The 12,568-nt window shown below is 43.6% G+C and overlaps 1 pseudogene; it reads left to right on the forward strand.

Moving 5' to 3' along the window:
* The first annotated feature begins 4,149 nt into the window (after positions 1-4,149).
* Positions 4,150-9,196, forward strand: LOC116898524 (annotated as a pseudogene).
* The last annotated feature ends 3,372 nt before the right edge of the window (positions 9,197-12,568 follow it).

Genomic DNA, 12,568 nt, shown 5'->3' on the forward strand with positions numbered 1-12,568 from the left:
ATGCATGTGTAGAGAAGAACTCTGAACTTAAGTTGCAGGAATTGTGTAGACCCCTTTAAACGTGTAAATACCCCAAATAGGAGACATGGGCTGACGCTATGATAGCTCCTGTTGATTCTCAACCAGGCCACACCTGCATTAACTTAAATACAAGCAACTGGGGCACCTGTGAGGGATTTGCTCTTTCTTAAATCATCTGAAATGGAAAGACCCACTTTTAATTTAGGTCTTTTGAGGTAGGAAGATCCACCTTTAATCTGGGCCACACTTGGTGACCGCCTATATAAAGGACATGGAAGGAGGAGGCTCTCTTTACCTGCTTGCCCTCACTCTGCTGGCAATCCATTCCCCCACTGTCTTTAGTGCCTGCTTCTTGGAGATCCTGGTACATAGTGAAGACCAGTCTGTTGGTTGACAGCCATTGTTAGACTAGCATGACACACTACCAGTAAGCGTCTCAAATTTTATAATATCTAGTATAATACCATCTAGTATAATACCTTTTTTGGTTCTGTCAGAGAACTCTTGACTAAAACAGACCCCTTTGAAATAATTTTGACGCATTTTGACTTATGCTTGCTGGCATGTCAAAGCTCTTGATTTCTGTATTAGATAGTGAATATTATGGGGATTTAAGTAAATGATTTAATGAACTCAGGAATATATGAAAACTCATTGGCAGAACTCCAGTGGCTCCCACTCTAAGATCAAGAATTGATAAATGGGACCTCATGAAACTGGAAAGCTTCTGTAAGGCAAAGGACATAGTCAATAGGACAAATTGGCATCCTACAGATTGGGAAAAAAATCTTTACTAACTCCACATCTGATAGAGGGCTAATATCCAAAATATACAAAGAACTCAAGAAGCTAATCACGGAAAAACCAAAACAACCCAATCAAAAATTGGGGTACAGAACTGAACCAAGAATTCACAACAGAGGAATCTTGAATGGCTGAGAAGCACCTAAAGAAATGTTCAAAGTCCTTAGCAATCAGAGAAATGCACATCAAAAGGACCCTAAGATTCCACCTTACACTAGTCAGAATGGCTAAGCTCAAATTTGACCTCAGGTGACAACACATGTTGGTGAGGATGTAGAGAAAGAGAAACAGTTTTGCATTACTGGTGGGATTGCAAACTGGTACAACCACTCTGGAAATCAATCTGGAGCTTCCTCAGAAATTTGGAATTAGATCTACCTGAAGACCCAGCTATACCACCCTTGGGCAAAAAGATGCCCCACCATGCCACAGGGGCACATGTTCCAGTATGTTCATAGCTGCCTTTTTTGTGATAGTCAGGAGCTGGAAACAACCCAGATGTCCCACGACAAGAATGGATACAGAAAATGTGGTTCATGTACACAATGGAATTAGCTATTAAGAATGAGGACGGGGGTTGGGGATTTAGCTCAGTGGTAGAGCGCTTGCCTAGCAAGCGCAAGGCCCTGGGTTCGGTCCCCAGCTCCAAAAAAAAAAGAGGACATCCTGAGTTTTGCAGGCAAATGGATGGAACTAGAAAATACCATCCTGAGTGAAGTAACTCAGACCCAAAAGGACATGCATGGTATATTCTTCCTAATAGGTGGATATTAGCCAAAGAAAAAGCACAGAATACCAAAGATACAGTCCACAGAACTGAAAAAGTTCAACAAGCTGAAGGGCCTAAGTGAGGACGCCTTAGTTCCACTTGGGAGGGAAAAGAAGGCAACCACAAGTGGGGGAGGGACAGAGGTACAGGGGAGGGAAAGGGGTTAGGGTTGGGGGAGAGGAGAACATGATCTGGTATTAGGTTGGGGAAAAGGACTGAAGCCCTGAGGGCCAGCAGAAAGAGTAGAAATAGGCAACCTGTGGAGGTCAGGGCTTGGGATGACCATCCAGAATGTACCAGAGACCCGGGAGGTGAGAGACCCTCGGGAATCAAAGAGAGGAGACCTTAGATGAAACGCCCTACAGTGGGGAGAGGGAACTCCTCTAACAGAAAGACAGGGCATCAAGTGAGGGATAGGGTTGCTATCCCACTGTCAAAACTCTGACCCATAATTATTTTATTCTAAAAGAACTGCAGGGATGGAAATGGAGAGGAGCCTGAGGAAAAGGAGGTCCTGCTATAGGCCCAAAGTGGAGTCCAGGTGAAGGGGAGGCCCCAAAGATCTGACACTATTTACTGAGGCTATGGAGCGCTCACAACAAGGGTCCTACCATGACTGCCCTCCAAAAGATGGAGCAAGCAGCTGAAAGAGTCAGATGCAGATATGTGCACCCAACCAATGGACAGAAGCTGCTGACTCGTCTGGTTGAGTTAGGGAAAAGCTGGAGGAAGCTGAGGAGGAGGGCAACCCTGTAGGAGGACCAGCAGTCTCAACCTGGACTCATGAGATCTCTCAGACACTGGGCCACCAACCAGGCAGCATACACCAGCTGAGATGAGGCCTCCAACACATAAACAGCAGAGGACTGCTGGGTCTGGGTTCAGTCAGAGAAGATGACTCCAGTCAGAGAGACTGGAGGCCCCAGGGAGTTTAGAGGCCTGATAGGACGGGGGTAGGGGAATCCTTGTGTGGACAGGGAGGCAGGGAGAAGGTATGGGATGTGGAACAGTCAGAGGGTAGATTGGGAGGGGAATAAAATCTGGAGTGTAAAAAAGATGAAATAAATAGAAGTGGGGGCGGGGAGCTAACAAATGACCAAGTTCCTTATTTAAATAACAAAGGTCTATAAAATAAAAGAAAGCTGAAAAATGCCATTCTTGTACAGGTGTAGAGGACAAGGCTTTCACCAGCTGACAAAGGTCTTGTGCCTTTTGGCCAGCCAGTAGGCTACATCAGAGCTTTTAGAAGATACGTACTGTTACTGAAGTAATGGGCCCTTTGGATTCATCCTGGTCACCATGAACCAGGCAACTTTGTCCAAGATAACAAGTCTACAGCCTTTTCTCTATCTTTCTTTCTTTATAACCTCTTTTTTTTTTCTCCCCTGGAAAATTCTTTAACCTAGAAATTTTAACAAACATCTTTTTTCATTTGTAGAAAGAAGGGCTGAATATTACTGTCTTGTCCTATTTTATTCTTCCTCTAATCCTATGATGTTCTCACCTTCATGAATGAAGTTTGCATCAACAAAACCAAACCCTGGCCATCCTAACTAATGTCGAGCCGAACCTGACCTAGTTTCAGTCTCCCTGTACAAATATCTGCTGGGCTTGTCTTAGGTTTTATGTCTGTGAAGAGGCCATGTGACCATGGCAGTTCTTATAAAGGGAAAAAGTTAATTGGGGTTGGCTTGCAGTATGTTTTAGGCCTTCCTTTTTGACTTGTGCTGGTTTCTTCTCTCCGAACTTCTAGCTCAAGTCTTCTCTTCATAGCAAGCGGCCCAGCTCTTGTGAAGGGCTTCAATGTGGTACTTTAAGTAGAGAAAACAAAGGGGTGAGCCACCCACCAGAAAGTCATGGAATTACCTTAAACTGTAAATACGTGAAGCAGCCACAGTAGGAACTCAAAGCAGAGCTGTGTAAGTTCTGCTTTTACAAACTGCTCAGAGATCTCCTCACAGGGAAATGACTGGCTGATTATAACTGTTAGATTCTAAAGGGTTTGAAAACAAGCCAGACCGGAAATGCCTCTGCTTGCCCTCTGAGGCCTTAGCTGGTATGGAAACCTGCAAACTCTTCAAGGAGCCATCCTTGTAGGTCACTCCCTCCTTCCCTGGCAATGAGCTTTTATCTTACGCCAATTCGCAGACCCTAGAGCACTCAAATCCAAGTTGGAAGAGGAAACTTTCTTTTTCCAACATGACCAGACTGATTGTCTGGATAAACTGTTTGTAAAGTATTTTCTGCAGAAGTTAGGAATATAGCGTTGTGTTTAATTACTAGGCCTGTACTACCTTGCAGAACTATCAAAGGTTTCATTTATTGGGGGACTTGAGTGGGATAAAATGACTTCCTGGCTTATCTCTGCTTACAAAGTTTTAGGTTTCTCCCCTTCACTCTGTTCAGTTGGTCTCCTGGTGATGGAACAGGCTGAGGTAACAGCTTTTCTTCCATATTCTCCTTGCGTGTTTCCACTTATGCTGCAGAATCACAAGAAGGGAAGGAGATCATGTATTAAGTCCCAACCGCTGTGAAAAATGATGGAGGTTGTAAGAATGACGTAAGTGCATACTGCAGCAGATAAATATTTGTCTTTAGAATAATTTGTAGTAATATTCTTTAAATATGATCAGGTTTGGAGTAAACAATTAAAATGTTCAAAGTTTTAGAAATGTTTATTTCTTGGACTGATGAGATGGTTCAGGAGATAAAAGTCTTTACACCAAGCCCACACCCTGAGCTTGATCCTGGGACTCATATGATGGAAGGAAGGAGGAAAGTGCCATCTGTGTTCTCTCACTTCCACATGTGCACCGTGGCACACACACGTGCACATATGTGTATCCCCACACAGCAAATGAATGCAATAAAAATGGTATGTATTGTGGTTTGGGTGATTCATTAGAACTCACTTGGGATTTAATCTCCATTGTGAGGTATTAAGAGATGGGATGGGAGAGAATGTGAGAGATAATTAGGTCCCAAAGGCACAGATCTCATGAATGGGTTGATCCATGAATAGATGAATGAGTGTCCTGGAATAACTCTCACTATGCCCTTCTTGCCTTCCTTGCGATCCTCTATCACCATGTGGTGTCCTTTGCCACCTCAGAACTCTGAGGAGTGTAAACCATATGGAGCCCGGTACCAAGGCAGCCCCTGGTCTTTGAATCTCCTACCACTGGAACTGTGAAGTGAGCAGACCTTTATTCTTTATAAATTGTTCAGTATGTATTATTCCAGATACAGCAACGGAAAATGGTCTATGACTTCAACTAATAAAACAAATACCTACAAATAGGACAGATAGTTATATCCTTATCACCCAAAAACATAGTGTGAAGTTCAGGGAGAACGACACTTTAGTTCACAGTTACTGGGTTTTGTAGGTGTGACCATTATCCGCTCACAGAAGAAAGGCTCAGACCCAAGACTTATACGCAATAGAACAGGTTCTTTGTGGTGTGTAAATCCTGGTGCCTCAGGCTAAAACGGAAGCTGCAGGATGAGATGGAGACCCAAGGGGAAGGTAGCTGACAAGCCACAGGCAGAAGCGTGGAAAGACTCCCCAACTTTACCCCATGTAAATCAATAGTCTCAATTTGTTAAAATCTAGAGATAAATACATGATAGTAATTTCACTGTAGTATCTTATTTTCCTAGTTGCTGTCTGCTGCTTATTACTTTAGTTTTGCCAGGAAAATCTCAAATTGATAGCTTTTACCTTTAGGGCATTGTCTGCTCTTAGATGACACAAGTGGATTGCTATAAAGGTTGTCCCTGCTCAGAGGATTGGAGTATGGGGGCATTTGGAGAGACAGCAACAAAATGAGCTTGTAGGACTGGACAGTGGCCACTAGAGGGCACTAAAGCACTTGATTCTAGTATTAGCTCATTGGAGCCTCAGAGCAAAGGAAACCCAGAAGACCATAGGGCACGAGCCTGTCCCCTAAATCCACTTGAGCCCGGTCCTTTAAAATTTTGTTTTCACAAATTTCTGTTTTTATATTGAGGTGTAAACCTCAGATGCTAGTTTAACTGTTGTATTAAAAAAATAGCCATTTCCAAGAACGTTGCCCTGAAGGGTTTTTTTTTTTTTGTTTTGTTTTGTTTTTGTTTTTTTTTTTTAGATGTAATTTTTATATTTGCTGGCACTCTAGCACTGAAACAGTAGATCCACAGCTGTGTGTGAGAATGAGTGGACTGTATTGTGATGGTGACAGCTCAGCCCTCAAGGTGTTGATTGTCATTAGCTCTAAGGCACAGCAGCCTTTACTGTTGCTATCATAATAAAACTCTCTCTCCTTCCCAATTCCAAGGACTGGCTGTTAGGAAGCTACAGTAAAACTTGTGAGTTAAGGAACATCTACAGTTGTCCCTTGGTGACCTCAGAGAGTGTTTCCAAGACTCCCTACCCCAAAAGGTGGCAATCTCTTCAGAGACCTAATTCTCTTTGGCAGAGAGCACGCAGGGTACTCATTTCTGAGGCAAAGTGACTGCTGTGTGGATAGGTTGTTTCTTTGTAATAAATAGTAGTGTGGGGGGAGGGGGCATCTGCATGTGTTTAGTGCAAACATAGATCATTGTTAATATGTGTGATCTGTGGTGGGTTGAATCCTCGGGTGTGGAATCAGAATCGTGTGTAGACACGGAGCGTCCACTGCCACTGCAGATTATTATTATTTTTTTTTCTTTTCTAAGACGTAGCCCCCTGTAGGGCTTCTCTGCGTAGCCCTGGCTGTCCTGAAATTTGTCTGTAGACCAGGCTGTCCTTGAACTCAACACATTTGCCTGCCTCTGCCTCCCAAGAGCTGGGATTAAAGGACTACCACTGCCTGGCAAAGGCATCAGTTTTGTTTTTGCTTTTTAATCTGTCTTTGACTAGTTTCTTCACTTCCACGATTCGAATATAGATTGATCCTGCAGGTTCTTATGTTGAAGGGTTGGTCCCCCACTGGTGAACTATTTTTGGAGGTGGTGGAAACTTTGGAGGTGGTGGGTCTGGCTGGAAGAAGGAATGGTCTGGGGCACGTCTTTAAAGGGTCCTTCCTTCAACATGTAGAAGAATGCAGATCGATCCATGCTTATCACCCTGTACAAAGCTTAAGTCCAAGTGGATCAAGGACCTCCACATCAAACCAGACACACTCAAACTAATAGAAGAAAACTAGGGAAGCATCTGGAAACACATGGGCACTGGAAAAATTTCCTGAACAAAAACACCAATGGCTTATGCTCTAAGATCAAGAATCGACAAATGGGATCTCATAAAACTACAAAGCTTCTGTAAGGCAAAAGGACACTGTGGTTAGGGACAAAACGGCAACCAACAGATTGGGAAAAGATCTTTACCAATCCTACAACAGATAGAGGCCTTATATCCAAAATATACAAAGAACTCAAAAGTTAGACAAGAGGGAGACAAATAACCCTATTAAAAAATGGGGTTCAGAGCTAAACAAAGAATTCACAGCTGAGGAATGCCGAATGGCTGAGAAACACCTAAAGAAATGTTCAACATCTTTAGTCATCAGGGAAATGCAAATCAAAACAACCCTGAGATTTCACCTCACCAGTGAGAATGGCTAAGATCAAAAACTCAGGTGACAGCAGATGAAGGATGTGGAGAAAGAGGAACACTCCTCCATTGTTGGTGGGATTGCAGACTAGTACAACCATTCTGGAAATCAGTCTGGAGGTTTCTCAGAAAATTGGACATTGAACTGCCTGAGGATCCAGCTATACCTCTCTTGGGCATATACCCAAAAGATGCCCCAACATATAAAAAAGACACGTGCTCCACTATGTTCATCGTAGCCTTATTTATAATAGCCAGAAGCTGGAAAGAACCCGGATGCCCTTCAACAGAGGAATGGATACAGAAAATGTGGTACATCTACACAATGGAATATTACTCAGCTATCAAAAACAACGAGTTTATGAAATTCGTAGGCAAATGGTTGGAACTGGAAAATATCATCCTGAGTGAGCTAACCCAATCACAGAAAGACATACATGGTATGCACTCACTGATAAGTGGCTATTAGCCCAAATGCTTGAATTACCCTAGTTGCCTAGAACAAATGAAACTCAAGACGGATGATCAAAATGTGAATGCTTCACTCCTTCTTTAAAAGGGGAACAAGAATACCCTTGGCAGGGAAGAGAGAGGCAAAGATTAAAACAGAGACTGAAGGAACACCCATTCAGAGCCTGCCCCACATGTGGCCCATACATATAGAGCAACCCAAATAGACAAGATGGATGAAGCAAAAAAGTGCAGACCGACAGGAGCCGGATGTAGATCGATCCTGAGAGACACAGCCAGAATACAGCAAATACAGGGAATGCCAGCAGCAAACCACTGAACTGAGAACGGGACCCCGTTGAAGGAATCAGAGAATGAACTGAAGAGCTTGAAGGGCTTGAGACCCCATATGTACAACAATGCCAAGCAACCAGAGCTTCCAGGACTAAGCCACTAAAAGACTATACATGGACTGACCCTGGACTCTGACCTCATAGGTAGCAATGAATATCCTAGTAAGAGCACCAGTGGAAGGGGAAGCCCTGGGTCAAGAGACTGAACCCCCAGTGAACTAGACTGTCGGGGAGGCGGCAATGGGGGAGGTGGGGAGGAACACCCATAAGGAAGGGGGGAGGGAAGGGGATGTTTGCCCGGAAACCGGAAAGGAATAACACCAAATGTACATAAGAAATACTCAAGTTAATAAAAAAAAAAAAAAAAAAAAAAAAATAAAGGGTCCTTCCTCTGTTGCATTCTGCTTCCTGGCCACCAGGAGGTGGGAAGTTTTTTTTGCCAGACTCTCTTGCTCTCGGATGTTTCTGTCTTGTCTCAGGCCTGAAGCAACCTAGCCAGCTGACCCTGTGAAACTGAGAGCCCGAATAAACCTTTCCTAGTTTGAATAGACCGGGGCTGTGATTCAGTGGTACGGTGCTTGCCCACCATGTGCAAAGCCTGTGTTTGTGAGTTTGGTCCCCAGCACTGAAAAAAAAAAAAATTGTGGTGGGGGCACACGGGGACCGTACAAGGAAATATTTACAAATATCAAACACACAAAGTATTTATAAAACCTTTCCTCTTTTGAAACTGCTTCCTTAGGTAATTGTCACAGCAATATGAAGCTAGACACTTCTTACATGGCCAGTCCCCAGCAGATCTCTGGCCGTCACCGGAGAGGCCTATGTCATGAACTTGAACTGCCTGATCTCTCTCAGCGCAGGCTCAGTCTCTGTGCCCAGGAAGTACAAAGAATTCCTCTAATCCTCCCCTCTGTGAAGCGTAACTGGGGACAAACCGCTACATTTCTTATGCTTCAAGATTCCCATCCTGGGGTACAAGTCTCTCCTGAGCTACGTCTCCACCCTCTCAAACCGCCACCCCACAAACGTGGATCAGGTGATGCCGTTTGTCGAGCCAAGTCAGCAGTTTGTAAAGGACTCAATTCGGCTGCTTAAAAGATGCACCAAACCCCACAGAAAAGAAGATCGCCATGGCCACAGCGATAGGATTCGCTATCATGGGGCTTCTTTGGGGAACTTATCTATATTCCTGTTAATAACATTATTGTGGGTGGCTGAGTCCTTTCTCATCCTGGGACTAGTGAACCAATGAGGGGGTGACAAGCTCATGAAGTAAAACGTTGCCTGGGGGGGGATTCCCATCATTTATTGGTAATACGGATGATCACCCTGGTTCCCATTACTGTTACGTCTTGACCAGCTACAAATGCCCATTTGGGAATGGGGTTTTATAAAAGCTTCTATTTAAATGTGCTGTTGAATGTTTGATGTTGTCTCTGGTGAAGCAACAGTTCTTTATTTGTGACTACTTTAAAGTCAAGTTTTAAAGAATCCAGTTTCTTCTAATTGAAGTGCCATTTTCAGCCACAAATCCGAATCGACCAGAACATAATTAGAGAAAATGTGCTATTGAATTGCATTTCCAAGAATGTCCACACATAATCAGATGGCCTTTAGCAAAGGCTGGTAGGTATATTTAGATGTTTTTTCCTTCAATTGAAACTTGATCAGTTCCTCTGCTGTGAACATGTCGCTTCATCTCAGAGAAACCACCTCGCAGTCCCAGCCTCCCAGAATCTGACAGTCATCACCCTCCTCAGGAGTATCATTTAGATGTGATGCATCTTGGGAAGGCGTCACCAGTTGCGGAGGGGAAAGCCTGCCCCATGCCCTTAAGTGCTAGTTCTGCTAGCATCTCTTCTGAGGGGTTGTGTTAATGTTTAGGAGCCCAGATGTGCTTTTTCCATGCTCTTCTCCAAGCGTCATCCACAGGAACTTCAAGCATTAGCATTTCAGGCATTCGGAGGTCTGCTCTTGGCTGGTGAATGTGAGGGGCAGTGAAGGAGTTGGGTGGGACATTGCTGAGGAACCCAAGCTCTCCTGCTATGGTAGGAGGTGGACGCTCAGTCAGACATGACAGCTGCTGGTGACACATTCTGTTTGTGTCACAGAACAGGGACTTTTTTCTGTTACTTTCTATTAACGTGCCTTGTGTCCTTCATCTGCAGTACTTGTCTGTCTTACAAAGTCGGAGAACCTTTGTTACTAAGCACAACAAATTAACGGGTGAATTTTGACTTCATTAGCTCTAATTTCTCTTTCCTTTCTGTGTGTAAGGCCACATTTCCCATGCTTGTTCTGTCCATGAGTGCAGGGGCAGGCAAATTCACTGGGAAAACCATCCACACGGCTGTGATTCTAAGATACATTATTCTGGCTGATGTTTTGCTTCTAATCAAGTGTCATGAAGCACAGAAAACCTAAATTATGTATCATAAAAGCTGTTTTTGTGTTAAGACTATATTAACTTCTGTAGTGATATTATGAATAAGTTGATGGCTGAAATTTTTATGCCTACGTTCATGAGATATAATTTTAATTCTGATAATTATGCTTGCTACATCCACTGCTTTTAAAATGCTACAGGTTGAAAGCTGTCAGTCTCTACTTTTGATTCAGAAAAATGTATATATGTATGAACAAAGAGCTTTCTTAATTTCAGGGCAGAGACAAAATAGCATTTTTATTCGCATCTCAGAGTAGTATCATGGTACACTTTGTTTACATCTGTGTCGTATTTGAATACACATGTATTGCATTTATTGTGTGACCTTCACGAATTTTATCTTTCACCATCAATCCCTGGCTGTGAACTTTAAGGAGAGGAAGGTTTAACTTGGACGCTTAATTTCAAGTGCCTCCCATGGAACATGCAAGGCTCTGAGAAGGGAGGTCACCAGCTAAGGTAAAAGAATTGTCCAAGTCCCCTGGGAAGACACCTCATTGTGATTTCATCTAAGCATCTTATCAGTAGCCTGACCCTGTCTCTTCTGTGTTAGGTCTCAAACAAATGGACACCTGAGGAGTCTTTAACATATCAACGCAGACCTGGCACCCAGGTTCTCACAGAGTGTGGCTTGCACACCCTGCTCCCTTGCCTACTGGGTTGCCCTTAGGTTACCCTTCCCTGTATAATCCAGCCATTTTCCCACCTGAGTCTTTTAGGTCTACCCTTTGCATTGCTCTCTTCTCTCTTCCTTCTCTCTCCTCACATGGCTCAGGGACCGACCTGTTCACTCTGGACTCTGCCAGACCTCAGGCTCTGTTCTCCCTTTTATCTGCAATAAACCTCTCCCCATACCTTGCGTCAGTCATTCCTTCCTTTTTATTTATTTGTTTATTATTTGCTCTATTAATCAGGGGCCTTTGCCGACTCCATTTTGTAGGTGCTAACTTGTTTTTTTAACCTCGAGTTGAACAGGAGATAAAGTTATGAAGCCCCCTAGTGTTGGGGTTTAAATCTTGGCTCGCATCCAGACATAACACACCTAACCAACAAGGTTCCACGTGGAAAGGTTTAATGAGAGAAGAAGAGTAGAAGAGAGGAAAGGCCAGCCATGAGCATATGGAGAGAAGCGGGGGAGATGGGGAGAGAAGGGACAAGGGGAGGAGCAGGGAAGAGAAGAGAGCAAAGAGCAAGAGAGAGCAGGAAGGAGGGAAGGAGAGGAGGGGGCCAGCAGGCCCCTTTATAGTCAGGCACAGCTGGCTATTGCCAGGCAACTGTGGGGCAGATAATATTGGCTGAAATATTAGGATTTTACATATATATATATTTGCCTGCCTCAGAGGCCAGAGGAGTTAGTCAGGTCCCCTAAATTGGAGTTACAGTTATGAGCCACCATGTGGGTGCTGGATATTGAACCCAGGTCCTCTACAAAAGTATCCAGCACTCTTAACCACCAAGCCTAGGAATTTTCTTCAGGACATAAACCATTACTTTCAGAAGTATTGCAAAGAAAACCAGGCAAGCAACCTTGAGAGGAAACGTTACATTGTATCTTAATGTGTTTTGTACATATAAATAAAATCTCGCCTAATAAACATGCTTTTCATCAGATAGCTGGGTTTTCAAAGCTCTACTGAGCAAGTGTGCGTTGATGTCGTTTCTCTGTTTGTGTTTGTTGTGTATGTGCATGTGTGGGGGTTGAGGGATCCAGTAGCTCACGTGTCTTTCTCAATCAATCTTCATGTTATATTTTCAGACAGGCTCTTTCAGTGAGCCTGGAGTTTATCAGTTCAGCTAAATTCTCTGGCCCACGAACCCCAGGGATCCACTGGGATTGCAGGCATGTGCCTGTGCTTTGTTCTGTGGGTGCTGGGGGGTCTGGACTCACGTCCTCATGCTTGCCTCATAACAACTGTTTGACCAATTGGAACACCTCCCCACTTCCATAATCCTGTCTTTTGATATGTCATCTTACCACATGAGTTAGTCAACAGAAATTCATTTTAAAGACCTAAGATGATTTCTAAGAGAGTGCGCAGAGTTTATCATTTTCAGACTTGCTCCAAAACCCACACAGGCAATTAAGAAATAAAAGAAGAAAAACAAAACCCATATGACTTGTAACACTTTTTATTTCTTGACCT

The sequence above is a fragment of the Rattus rattus genome, chromosome 4 (genome assembly GCF_011064425.1).
Source record: "Rattus rattus isolate New Zealand chromosome 4, Rrattus_CSIRO_v1, whole genome shotgun sequence".
In the NCBI taxonomy this organism is placed as follows: domain Eukaryota; kingdom Metazoa; phylum Chordata; class Mammalia; order Rodentia; family Muridae; genus Rattus; species Rattus rattus.